This window comes from Sphaeramia orbicularis, chromosome 8 (genome assembly GCF_902148855.1).
Source record: "Sphaeramia orbicularis chromosome 8, fSphaOr1.1, whole genome shotgun sequence".
Lineage (NCBI taxonomy): Eukaryota > Metazoa > Chordata > Actinopteri > Kurtiformes > Apogonidae > Sphaeramia > Sphaeramia orbicularis.
Window position 1 is genome coordinate 51,257,084 of NC_043964.1, and position 12,500 is coordinate 51,269,583.

The 12,500-nt window shown below is 35.7% G+C and overlaps 1 protein-coding gene across 6 annotated transcripts in view; it reads right to left on the minus strand.

Moving 5' to 3' along the window:
• The window catches only part of rbfox1 (RNA binding fox-1 homolog 1), a 268,652-nt gene that overhangs the window by 255,399 nt on the left and 753 nt on the right, over positions 1-12,500 (minus strand). The gene's annotated exons all lie outside the window — the stretch shown is intronic.

Below are 12,500 nucleotides of genomic sequence, written 5' to 3' on the forward strand. Positions count from 1 at the left end.
ATTGTCTAAAAATCAGTTCTTATATCTCACTGAAAAGTTACTCTTTTGTGGGTCAGAAGAAAATTTTAATGAATTTGAAATAACGTATAGAATTATTAATAATAAATGTGCATCTTCAAAAGACATCAGGTTTGTTAAACTACAGTAAAGTATGAATAGCAGTAAAAACAGAAGTTTCAGTGACAAAAACAGCTTCTATAAACCGAAGTGATCATATTTAGTACGACCTTTAATCTTTTCGTTCGCTTTCTGATTTTTTATTCCAGGTTTCATTCAACACATGCCTGATGTTTCTAACGGTTTTTGCTGCTTCTTGTCATGGGGTCAGGGGTCACACTAAATACTGACTTAAACCTTTAGAACCCATTTAGTTCAGTTTGTGTGCGTCTTTTAAAGCTGTGCACATATTTCCTGTATTTCCTTGTGGTATCTGAAGAAAAGAAACTGAGAAATAAATATGCATGTTCATTTTAACGCTGCAAAAACCACAAATCTAAAGGCCGCCGAAATATATATATATCGTGCATTTTTATAAATAGGCCTACACATATTTTTCACACTGGAAATCACAAAATATTCAAACATACATATTTTAAATACATTTAATTCAAACACTGCCCATTTCTGACCACATTAGGTTCATTAGTTAAAACTGTGCAATCCAAATAAATGGGCATTTGATGAATGTAAAATACATAAAATTCTGCTCTTTGCCTTAATTTTCATGTAATTTCTTACACCTCATGTGTGCAAAATAAAGCTACATTTGAAAATAACATGAATCTGTTCAGCATGTGACCAAACAAAAGTAGTCTGTTTATGGGTTTAGACCGGCTGATCCTGGAACAGCAGGATAGTATACTGCAGTGTTTAGTGTGTGTGTGTGTGTGTGTGTGTGTGTGTGTGTGTGTGTGTGTGTGTGTGTGTGTGTGTGTGTGTTTGGCAGTGTTCGTGTGTGCTGACGCAGTGTGCCTGATGCTGTACGATTCCTCACACTGTGCCTCTTCAAGCTTTAAGTCCGTTCACTTTTTCAGTGACTGATGCTTGTGTTACTCAGCCACCGGCCGTTTTTCATCTCTGGAACTTTATTAGATGCCGCACGATGCGTTCAAAGCCATATATTAAAGTGGGGAATGTGAAAGCGTTTCCATCGCCTGCACACAGTACTGTTATCCAGCCCTCTGTAGAATGACTTTCTTCTGGAACCTGTGATCAACTCTCTGGGCTTTTTCTTTTTATATTTTATCAAATGTTTAATCTTTGTAACATTTCAGATTAGTTGAACTGAATTGTATTATAATGCACTGTGTGTAGCTCCACTTTTCTGCTAAACATATTAAATACGTTATTGTTTATTTGCACACATATTAGTCAAATATACCAGTAAAAATTACGTATTAGTTAAAAAAAAAGAGAGAGACCTTAGTCATGGTTTTGTATGTCAAAATGACATTTATTTTTTGCTTTCTTTTTATTTTAAAATTCCAAACTACTAAACGATAACAAGCCATATATGAGGATCAATATCAGGATTTACTGGTTTTAAATGTACCTTATTAAATTCAGTTATTAATTATATCGTAATGACAGATATTACAAGTTAAAGGTACATAACTGAATTCTGTCAGTATCATTATTATTATTATTATTATTATTATTATTATTATTATTATTATTATTATTGCCGAGTAGGTTTGCAAAAGCCACAGATAAACTGTTCAACATAATGTGTGACTGTTACGTCTTCTCTTTGGTGCTCTGATGTCAATGACCATTAACAGCATCACAGCAAACGTTCCAGTCGTTCCAAGTGGCATAAGAGCACAGGTTTACAGAAAGTCAGAAACTATCAGCAGCAGAATGTGAGGGAATATTTAGAAAGGTTTCCAAACAGCACCTTTGTAAAAACTACAGCTGAAATTCTACATGTACCTGCTGCTGTTCTGTATCTGCAGAACTCCATTCACAGATTCATAGTTTCATTCAGTTTATCAGTTCATCGAGGAACATGTGTTGTTTTTCACACTTTTATCAACCAGGAGGAGAGGAGAGGAGAGGAGAGGAGAGGAGAGGAGAGGAGAGGAGAGGAGAGTATACTTCAGTATAGTATAGTTCAGTATAGTATACTATTGTATAGTACAGTATGGTATGGTATAGGTCAGTATAGTGCAATATAGTACAGTATAGTATACTATAATATAATATAGTATAGTTCAGTATAGCATAGTCTTGTATAGTTAAGTATAATACAGTGTAGTTCAGTATAGTATAGTATAGTACAGTGTAGCAAAGTGTAGCAAAGTATAGTATAGTATAGTATCGAATCGTATCGTATAGTATAGTATGGTTCAGTATAGTATAGTTCAGTACCATATAGTATAGTTCAGTATATTATAGTATAGTATGGTAAACTTAAGTATAGTATAGTATAGTATAGTTCAGTATAATATAGTATGGTTCAGTATAGTATAGTATAGACAGTATGGTATAGTATAGTATAGTATAGTTAAGTACAGTATAGTATAGTTCAGTATAGTATAGTATAGTATAGTATAGTATAGTATAGCATAGTATAGTACAGTATAGTGTAGTTAAGTGTAGTATAGTATAGTACAGTATAGTTCAGTATAGTATAGTGTAGTATAGCATAGCATAGTATAGTATAGTATAGTATAGTATAGTTCAGTATAGTATAACACAGAGCAGAGGTAAATCCACTGTGGTGCCTGTTACTGATCTGGGTTTATTGCATACATCAGGGATTTCTAAAAACGGTGGATGTCAAAGAAAATCGGCTGCTATGATCTCGGATGTAAACACTAATGGACAATCCAATCTCTTTCATGTGTATACTACCTCCAGACATTATTGTATAATTAAATTAAATCACAAAAGTGTCTCCTTCCATCTATGCAGCGTCACCTGCCTCCCACCCAGCTGTCATTTCCCACTGCGGGACTACTTTATCACTGAACAGCACTGGGAACTGGAAAAAAAAAACAGGAAAATTCCACATTAACTTCAAAAATCCACCTCAGAAAAAATCCTCCTCAGTGAATATATAAACATGACCGATTCAGACACTCAGTTACTGCCTTCATACGTGAACACCACCTGTCCACCAAACCAAACCAAACCCACAACCACTGGAACGTCTTCTGTGTTTCTAATGACATAGTTTATTTACAGGTTCATGTCTTTGTATTCAAACTAAAAAGACCCAAACAGACGACCAAAACCATCTACTGATCTATTATGTTTAATGAGTTCTGATCCACTAATCCTATCAATACATATGAATAATAATTAGTGTAAAATACAGTTATTTATATATTCATGGTCATCAGATATGACCCATTTGGATGTTCAGAGGCTCCGTAGTTACCGTGGAAACACCGTCATCTTCTACAAAATTGATTCACCAGTAAAACCTAGAGAGTTGGATCAGTGACAGTGGATAAAATTAAGCAAAAAATATTACAAAAAGCCCCTACAAAATAATAAATGTGGAAAAAATAGGCTAAAAATTTACTAAAATAAAGCTATAAAAATAAAGAAAGAAAGAAAGAAAGAAAGAATAATATCAGCAACAAAATGAAGAAAAGAAGACAAAGTAATTAATGAAATGAACGAGAATTAATAAGAAACCAACAAAATAATTAGTAACATTAACAAAATGGAAGAAAAAACAATAAGAGGCAACAAAATATCAGTTAATGTCATATATATATATATATATATATTTTGCTGAATAAGCCATTTTTTCATCATTTTTCTCTGGTTTTGATATAATAACCCTCCATTTTAATCTGATCTTTTATAAATATCTACATGATCAGTAAATTAAATATAGCAAAAGACCTGATGTTCACTGAAAAAACACAAAATTCAGAGGATCATGTCATAATAAATGGTGATAAATCACTTAAAAAAAGGTAAATATAGAACAAAAAACATATTTTGGAGCTGCCACTAAAGTAGCACTGGCTGTTTATGGGTTAAAGGTCCTCGTCTCGTATTTGTGTCCTGCTATAATCAGTGATTGATGACCTTATGTGAAATAATTACGGGACACATTGTGTTGCGGAGCATTGTCACTCCACTACAAATGTGCTTGTCTGGTGTTGCTGTTGTTTTTTAATTGCCTCAGTCCCCTGTTGATCCCCCGTCTGATACTGTCCGGAAAGCCGAGTGATGGATGTGTAACGGTGTAGCGCCATCTACTGGGACTCGGTGACAGCTGATGATTGATCTGTGGCTTGTTTAATGATCATGGAATATGAGACCAGTTCACATAAGCAGCGGGGGTTTTCAGTGTGAATACACCGCCCCCCGTAACACGATGACACCGAGATTCAAAACACACTCAGATATGATTCCACACTGTTGTATTAAAATTATCATATTTTATTTTAACCCATAAAGACCCAGTACTACTTTTATTTCATTTTCTCTATTCTTTTACTTAATTTGTTTTCTTTTACTTTAAGGCACATAACAAACATAGAAATGGTCACAAGTACATTCAGACATTTACATACTATTTACAGTCCACTGATTAAAGGAAAAAGTCCCATTTTTTCCAATATTTTACACCAGTGGTTCCAACCTTTTTTGGCTCGTGACCCCATTTTAACATCGCAAATTTCTGGCAATGGACACTTTTTTTTTTTGCGAAAATCAATTTGTTTTTGATCTTGTAATAGTTTGCTACATTATGTTGCAAATAAACGTCAATTTTAGAAGACATTTAGTCTATATAGTGTATATTATTACGGACGGAGGCAGAAAAGCCAGATTGAGAGAATTTGAGAATTTTATTTTCCTTGATCAGGATATGTACAGTCAGTCCAGCTTGGATTTACAAGGCTGACAATTAATACTGAACAAACAATCACTCAAACTATGAATTATGAAAGAGCTGCAGCATCTGAAACTGACCACAGTGAACATTTGACAGATAAACAGAACCACAGTGCTTCAGTTTCAGCTTCAGACAGTCTTTTATGTATTGTGATTGTCTCTCTCAACTCACCATACAATTTTTATTTGTAAGTTTTTTTATTTTTATCAATTACTAGAAATTTCAGACGACTCCATTTGAATTCCAGGCAACCCCACATGGGGTCCCGACCCCAAGGTTGAAAAACACTACTTTACACCCTTATGTTATTGTAGGCGGAGATTGTAGGTCATCATTTCCAACTAGAAGCACTCGTAGAGCGCAGACCTCCGTCAAGGCAGATCAGTGGGCCCCCGTGCCCCCCACCCCCCCACGCCCGATCACCACCAAAATTTAATTATTTGTTCTTTGTGCCAGTGTCAACATTTCCTGAAATTTTCATCCAAATCCGTCCATAACTTTTTGAGTTATCTTGCACACAGACAAACAGACAGACAAACAGACAAACCAACACCAACAAAAACATAACCTCCTTGGCGGAGGTAATAAATGGATATGATTGACAATTTTTATCACCAAGGAGATTGAGGGAGGGTCCTTTTTTAGACCATACTTGGTGATTGCTTATTCGCCTTTTGTCGTTCTTATGCTTTGCTAAATCTTTAAAATCATTTTATTTTTCATCTCGTAGTGTACTTTATGCTGTCTTTTGTCTTTCCTCTGTGTGTCACATGGCTTTGGTGGCATTCCCTCTCTTACTATGTCATCCAGAAAATAAATTCACATAATATAGAATTGTTTTCTGTTTGACTCTGTTTCATTATTGGAGCCATGGCCTAGAATACTTAACCTACAGGATAAAAACATATCAAACTATAGTGGAGAATAAATCAAACAAAAGCAAATCAGGAAGTAAGGAACAAATCTCAAAGAAGGAAAAGTGAATATTAGCTTTTAAAAGTCAGCTGTTAAAGAAAATATAAGAGTTCCAAATGTTCCAGAGACTAGCAGCATTCTAAACAGGTATATATATGTCACTTTTAGAGAATTCCTCTGGGAGAATACTAAAAAACAAAGTACCCAATGACATATGACAATGACCACCAAAAACTGAATACATCAATTTGATCATATTTCCCCAAAAGCCAACACTACCAGGACAAAACCAGAATACATGGGCTTGATCTGCCTCAGATGTCCCGCACTCCCTCCAGCAAGAAGATTGAACTCCAAAATATTTGATTTCCGTACAGGTGTTATAAAGAAGTGGACCAGACTTTTCCAACAAAAGTCATCGGTATTTCCTCTTGCATTTCTCTCTCACATTGATTTTTTTGCGTGAAAATATATGTCATTGTCCTTTGAATTCAAAGCTATATACATTTTGCCAGTGATATTTTTGTTACTGGAACCTGTTTTTAACCTTTTTTAACTGATTCATCACTATTTTTTCCAATCCCGTTCCTCAGTGAGGTCCAAAAACATGTTGGCTTTTATAAAACTATAGTGATTCAGACAGATTTTAAAGACATTTTGAAGCTCTAAATAGTAAAAATGAGTGTTTTTTGTTAGTTTATGACCTTATAACAATTGTTTTATTGCATGTGTTGACTCTTTATCAAGTGCTGCTGGGATGTTTTATGACAAGAGGAGGGAGACTGTTGTCACGGCAACTGACAAGGAGGTAGATGACGATGTCCAATAACACACTAAGGTTGAAATCTCAAATTTCAGAGTACTTCAATGAGTGACCAATAAAGGGTTAATGTCACTTGGGAACAGACTGGATTAGACCTGGAGACTTGGTGTCATACATCTGGATGTCAAATCTAAGCAGGGCCTATGTGTTACAATGTTCGGGACAATCTTCGTAATGATCTAAGTTGCAAGGACCTACACTTTGTCACTTTGGAGCCTCATTTTTGCATTCTTTTGATTATTTTCTTCGATTCGATTCGATTCGATTCAATTAAACAATTCAGAAATTCATGGGAAGGAATCCTTCTAGGACCAGAGAAGAGTTTGTCTGAGGTCTTCTTTGGAAAATGGGATTCATAAAGTAGATGACAAACTAGAAGAAAACTCCAAGGCACTCTCTTTAAACATTAAAATGCTTTTATTACCATGGCATGGTCATATCTAGACCTTAAAAAACACTTCGGCGTGTTTCGACTTCAAGTCTTCATCAAGAAGTCAAACAGGAGCCTGGAACACGGTAGGTTCCTATTTAGTAGGACCTGACCAATAGGAACATGCCAAGTGGGCAGTTGGCAAGTTCCTATTGGTCAGGTCAGGCATTTTAATGTTTAAAGGGAGTAGCTTGGAGTTTTCTTCCAGTTTGTCATTAATTAAATTATTTGAAAATTTGTAAAAATGTGAAAAAGACATGTCTGAAAATGACAAACGAGGCTTACGCTATCAGGGGCTGACAGCCAGGGCACAGCCCCGAAATCCCCCCCCAATCCTCTGCTATATATAAATCCATCTACGATAATAGTTAGACAATCAATATGAACTCAATGTGAGCTACATGGGCCTGATAGTGGCAGAAAAAGGGTCAGAGAACCAATTTTTCACCACAGAACTCCACCTAGTGAATGAAAATGACCCCATAAGAAAAATGGATGGTAGCCAGAAAATGGACATTCGGAAGACGATGAATATGAACCAAACTTGATCTCAATCGGCCTATTATTGCTTAATTTACGTCCAAAAAAACTGACTTTCAACCAAAGCGCCCCCATGTGGATGACTTACAATACTCATAGAGAAGCTGAAATCCATAGGGTTCTTCCACTATTTTCCTATGTTGGTTATCAAGGGAGAAGAAATCTAACCAAATCTGTCCGAGTTATCGCCAAAATACTAAGGAGGTCCGGGATAAAACCTTTATATTCCCCAAAAAGCCGATTTTGGGGATATAATAAATCGTCTTTTGTTCCAGGAGCAGCTGAAACAACAACCACAAAAAGCATAAACGTAAAAGCATATATAAAAAAATCTCTAAATAGAAATAATAATAACAACAGTATAAAAGTAAAGATAAAAATATCTATAGATATAAACAACAAATCAGTCCAATGACATCTATAAACATGTGCAATCTTCAACACGTTTGGATATAACATACTAAGATGTCACCAACTTAAACAACAAAAAAAAAAAAAGCCAAATATTTGTAATGTTTGTGTGAAAGCTTCAAAGTCTCACATATAGAGACATTTTCTGCCTTTCCGTCTTCGTCTCTTAGGTTGTTTGTGTTGATCCTGACGTCGAGTGTGTCACATTAAGCGTCCATGTGAAACACAACAGCGGAACCAATGCTTTACAGCACAGAAATTAAAGGAAACGAAGCTTTGATTCAAGAAAATTGTGATCAAATAATTGTTTAAGTCGATTTAATCCATTGGTCTTTTTCAGCTCTATTGCTGAAATTGTCTGAATCTCCCAATATGGTGGGAAGGGGAGAGGAACGCAGCATCAGCACGGGTCTGCTGATGCTGCGTTTCTGTCCTGTGCTTTGCTGCGTTACCGTAAACCAACTGCATCCCATGACAAGTGGAGGTGTCTGCATGTGAAAAGGCCTGTAAAACACTTCAGACCTTCAAATCATCTAGACTCAAACCTAAGCCAAACATAGCCTGTTCGCAGACCTCCAGACTTCAGTCTCCCACACTGATCACAACATGACTGCACACAAAAACCATCATCACAATATAAACAGCAGCCATGTGCAAAAGTTTTACCTCCATTTTTAAAGACTCGAATCACAGAGACATACCCTCAGTCCTCATCATATAGATGATATGGAAGATTTGGTGCCCACTTTACTGTCTGAAAATTAATTAGTTTTTTTTTTTGTTTGTTTTTGTTTATTATTAATCATTTTTGTTTTTACTTACTTAATCAAAAAAACAACAAGAAACTACAAGTCACCACACACAAAAAAAAAACAATAAGCAAAAACCAAAACAAACAAACAAAAAAAGACAATAGCCACGATGGAAAAACGAACAAGCAAAAAAATAAAATAAAAACTGACAGATGATAATAGACAAGAAAATTAGTTTTCCCTTTTCTGACTAACTGGCGCCTCCTGTCAGGATTTAGGGCTCATACATGCTCTACATTAAAGATGCAGATGTCTGTCTGTCCTCTGTGTACATTCCTTAAGTAATTCTGTCCGTTTTCTGGGAGCTTGTGGACGCGAACCCAGATGAAGAATACGGAGCAGTACCACTGGGAACTGTGGAGGCAGTGTTGTTTATGAAAAAACACCAACCTCACTGAAATAAGGGTTTGTCAGAAGTGGGATTCAAACCCACACCTCTATGGGAGACTGTGACCTGAACACAGCGCCTTGGACCACTCAGCCATCCTGACTTCTGTATATCTTCTGAGAGGCACTGGTTCAATTCCTGACATGTGCAAAGGCTTTCCAGATGTTAAAAAGGGCTCATTTATGCTCTATGTTAAAGATGCAGACGGATACAGAAGGAGCGTTCTGTCCATCCTCTGTGTACATTCCATACGTAATTTTGTCCGTTTTCTGGGAGCTTGCAGATGTGAACCCAGACGGAGAATACAGAGCAGTACCATCGGGAACCACAGGGGGCAATGTTGAGATTTGAAGAGAATAATTTTCATAAATAGCGGAAGAGCGACTGTGTGAGTTAGTGAAAAACTACTGACATATTTATGAGAACTACCCTTCTGAATATCAACATTAGTTAAACCTCCTCTGTCGCCACCATGCTTGTTATTATTGACTTTCTTCTTCTCAAAAAAACTTTACTCTTCTTTGTGGTATTTAGCCACTATGATAATTACGAGCGGCACCCTCTCGTAGATTGATTGAGAAATACTCATTCCAACACACTGGACGCATGGAAATATGAAGACAGTAGTCGCTTTTCCATTGGACATATGCGCAAAACTTCACCGATATTTACTAAATGTTGAAAAAACAGAAGTATGTAATGTCCATTTTTCCATTAAATCACAAATGCGATGATTTGTTTATTTATTATCACAAGATGACACGAGAAGTCATTCCATAAACATGGCGACAAACGTAAATATGGTGTTGATTTACAGATATATTTATGATTATTATATATTACCCCACTATCTCGTACTAAATTAAAAAATGATTCAATTTCCTGGTGTGTCCACACGTACCGCGCCATGTTTCTTTTAAAACTCTTCTTCTTCGTTTGTTGTAACGTCCGTCAACATCCGGTTATTTTTATTCATGTGACTCTAGTTGCAGAAAAAGGTCTTTCCATTGCAGTTTTGCGTGACATACCATTTGCATTACACCCGAAAAACCAACTCTTGCAAGCACAAAAACTTTCAATCAAAAAACGGGAGTTGTCGTTTTTCCATTAGGTATATTTTTAAGCGCAAGTTATATTTGCGCAATTTGAGGTTCAATCGAAAAACAACTAGTGACGCATGACAACATTAGAAACGGACAACCCTATTTATGTATGTAAAGCGAACATAAATGAGCCTTAATTTTTTGTCAATTAAGTGCTGATTATGGCTTTAATCAATCGGATAGATAGGACACTAAATACATACAATTAGATGTAATGTCTAACCTAATAAAAATACACACAAAATAACCACATACAATATCATTGATTAAAAACACATATACATTTTGGTTTTTCTGAGGCATTGGTGTGTTCCTGTCCTACTGCTGAAAATAAAAAGAACTACAAAGTCCAATAAGAATTAAGATTGCTTCATGCTCTGACTTCTTATTTAATTCTTGAGCTTTTACAGCACTAAACAACAACAACATAAAAAAAAAAAAAAAATGACAGGATCTAAACAGAAAGATAGGACCAATGGCCCTGTAGCTTACCGGCCAAATTAAAAGCTTTGGGAAATGTATCCAGATGCCATTTATTATCACCCAGTTATGTGTATTTATTATATTACAGAAATAGCCCACGTTTTGGTCATATTCCAATCAGATCCATAAAAAATTCAAATTCCAACTAGATATCATTGATACTTACAGATTTATTGTATCAATCCACTTCCTATCTCTTATAATGGGAAAATTTTTCAAAGTCGCACCAAATCCAGAATCAGATCCAGATCGAAATAATTTCACTACCTTGTGTTGACATCATCATGAAGAAGCGGTATACCAAGTTTGAAGTCAATCAGAATTGTAGTTTCCAAGAAGAAGACGATTGAAATTTTTGTAACGGACGACATACGACGACATACGACGACAGACGATGACAGACAACGACAGACGACGACGACAGACGACAACAGACGACGACAACAGACGACGACAACAGACGACAAGAGATGACAACAGACGACGCCGACACTGGATGCCGCATGACGACAATAGCTTACAGCCTGTCGCCCGGTAAGCTAAAAATTAAGTGAACAAATCTTGGTTGTTATCTGACATAACCTGGAAAAATTCCATTTCTTCCTAAAGATGTGACACATTTGGATGTAAAACAGACTTAAATGTGGTTGAACTGCTCCATAATATAAATATGGGACATTGTCTAAATATATGGGACGAAGTAGGGACAGGTTCAAAATACAGTGCAGTTCCTCCCAAAGCGGGACACAACGTCATCCTGAGCATAAATGAGTTCACACCTGGATTATTTACTGCACATGTGCCTCGTGGTGTCTGATTTGTTCTCTGGTGCAAAGATAATTGTTTGCATGAGTATGTGTTTTGTATTGACTGCATTAATAATTGTTACACAATAATAAACGTATCTACCTATATACATCTTTATGTTTTTTGGGATGTGTCTAACATTAACAATGTCCAGCACAAGTTGTACAGTGAGCTAACAGGACTTCAACACAACCAAATCTAGTTTAAACCCTCCATTCACTCTTTTTTTTTTAATTATTGTATTTGCATTCTTGTAATGGTCACACTTCTGCAGAGACAGCTATAAAAAAATAAAGAGAGAGAGAGAGTAGATGATGTGACTGAACAGACACAAAAACAAAGAAGTGTAAATGAGTCAAGTGTAAAATGATGCACTGCAAAAAAAGGAATATCTGACACAGATAAACTGACTTGAATTAGGAATATGTATTTAGATTTATTTACTCAGTGAGACTTAATCTAGTTCAGATTACCTGACTTGTTCCGAGAATTTTCATCTGGAGCTACCCCACTTAGATATTACAACTAATTTTGAGCAATATTTATAACAAAACCAGCTCCATTGTTGGAGGATGAGTATGGAGGACAGAGGAACTGTTTGCCCTCAAGACATTTTTACTTGTCTTATGCAGTTTTGCCTATAAATATGCACATATTGAGTCATTCCATCTTCATTAAACCATATATATGTACCATAGTAAAAAAAAAAAAAAAATCTTACTCTCAAGACTTGAATCAAGTATTCTGCTTGAAATAAGAATTTTCTCATTCTATAATCCTTAGATAATATTGTCTTATTTTAAGAAAACTTGATAAGTGCAATTTTCTTCCTGCACTGACAGATAATTTTACTTGAAATAAGACATTTTACCCAATAAATAGTTAAATTCTTATTTCTGTACAGGCCTTTTTTGCAGTGTGTGT